Below are 2,444 nucleotides of genomic sequence, written 5' to 3' on the forward strand. Positions count from 1 at the left end.
GGCCGGGGGCTGGGTACTGAGGGAGCCGCTCAGCACGCTGAAATATGGAGGCGACAGATAAGGTGGCAGCGGCACAGAGAGGCCCTCTCCCATGGGCCCAAGGGGAAATTTGCAGTTATTAAGAGGAAGATGAGAGAGATTAAATGGCTTTTGTACTCATTTTCACAGACTTTTATTTTTTTATTATTTGGGCTGCCTTCATCTGAGAGATGAAAGAAGTGGTAAATTACTTTTTTTTTGTTGCTTCATTCAGCAACACACTGGCTTTGAGAGACAATTCTTCATTACTGAGTGTTGTCACACATCATAAAACACTTATTAGTACACTATTGTTTTAAAAGGTGCAGAAGTAATAGAATTACTGTAATCTACAAACGTAACATGGTTTGGGATTTTGTTTGAAGAAATTAACAAAATGTTACATACATGTACATTTATCAAGATGATGTTAAACCTTACTCTGTTTGATTTCCATTGAAACTCATAGAAAGTTTGATTCAACTATATGGCAATTTCTGAGGTAAATGGTTATCCAAGGTGCTTTACAATTCACATACACATCGATGGCAGCGGAGGAGTCGTGCAAGGCTATGGACTAACCTTTAGGGTTGGGTTGATTGGACTTCAGTGTCTTGCTCAAGGATACTTCGACATGTGAACGGGGAAGCTGGGGATCAAACAGCCAACCCTGTGATTAATGGGGGACCTGCACTCCCTGCTTTTGAGGTCTTTGTTTGTGTGGGAATTTATAATGTGTTGCACTGCATTATATTGTAATGAGTATTGTACATGTTTCAACTGACAATATAATGCACAATTAACTCAGCCTTTATCACTATAGAGTTGAAACACCACCTCAATGACAGTAGCCACAACAAACCCTGGATATGATAAGTTACAAAAAGATTCTATTTAATAAAACGTTTGAAACGCTTTGAAACACAAATTAGATCTTTGGGGAAAGGTAATTTCATTTTACAGGTCCAAAATTTCCTTAAAATTTCCTAGGAAGTTTCCTGGAAAGACCCTTTTAATTTGGTACTAATTATATGGAAAATAGATACAAAGTTCTGAGACAGTTATTTTAGTCAGAGTTTAATCAGCTGTGTTGAGTTTGGTTGATTTTTTTCGGAGGAATTTTCTTCGAAATAATTGTTCATTTTAGATCAGACTTACAGAATATACACATGAACATTTAACTATGAAAATGCATAGGCTATAAATTAATAAATGAATAAATAAATGTAAGACTTTCTTTTTGGGGAGTTGGGGGGGCTTTGACTCGTGACCCTAGTATTTCTACAATCCTAGCTACAGCCCTATAGTTTACAGGAACATATCGGTTTTTGTATAGCCTACTGTAGGGAATAAAGTAATAATACACAACAATGAAGGATCAACATATTTTCTATTATTACAGACACATAACAGGAAAACTGAAGTAATACAGGGGATTTGAATATAGTTTACGCCAGTAATTTGTCAGCTTGTGTTTCAAATATTTGTATTAAGAAACATGTGCATGTCAGTGATACAGACTTCTGTGTGGTGTGTATCATGCCTCATTTTTTATATATATCAACAAAAACAGACAATACTAGGAACTAAGGGCAAACAAAAATGGAGACAAGCAAATACAAAGAACATAAGTAGTGAAACCACCCAGCTCACTCTCTGTTCAGGTGGAGGGAATCGGGACACAACCTGAGGCAACACAGGCCAGAGAGCATCTCCACTCACAGAGCACCTCTGCTTTCACAACAGCTTCTTCCCAGCTACAATAAGACTGGTGGCAAAGGACATTAAAGAGGCACACAAATACCCCACACCTCACCTCCATACCATTACTGACACACAGTATACCTGAACTGAATGGACTGTAATGCTGTGCAATATGCTGTCTTCCACTGTGTAATTGTCTGAAATATATTAATTATTTCTTTTTTTAAATATTTTGAGAGTTACAAGTTCTTTTAACATGATCATGGAGCATATATACTGTATATTTGTATTCTGGGGGTATGGTTCCTATGCAGAGGGTAGTTTAGTTTATTTATTGACTACACTGAGGGCGTTTTATATTTTAATAATTTATTTATTTATTGTGTTGAGTTGAATGTGGTACTTATTTTGTACTGTAATTACCTTGTGCCTTTTCTACCTTTTTTCTTTTCTTAAAGCTGACTCGGTGTAAACTGCTCAGAATTCCAATGTACTTATAGGTGCAAATAGCAAATAAAACTATTAAATCTTGAAAGGAAAAGAAAAAAAAAATACATAAATAAATAAATAAAACACAATTTGTCAGCTTGTTATAGGAGTGTCATGGTGATCGGTGGTGAAGTTAAATGTGTTATCTGCAGCACAGCATGCAGGCTGACAGACTCTTTATCTTATCTGCATGAACACAGTGTTGGTGTGGCGGTGTGACGTCACAGCGAGGT

The sequence above is a fragment of the Sebastes fasciatus genome, chromosome 15, assembly GCF_043250625.1.
Source record: "Sebastes fasciatus isolate fSebFas1 chromosome 15, fSebFas1.pri, whole genome shotgun sequence".
Lineage (NCBI taxonomy): Eukaryota > Metazoa > Chordata > Actinopteri > Perciformes > Sebastidae > Sebastes > Sebastes fasciatus.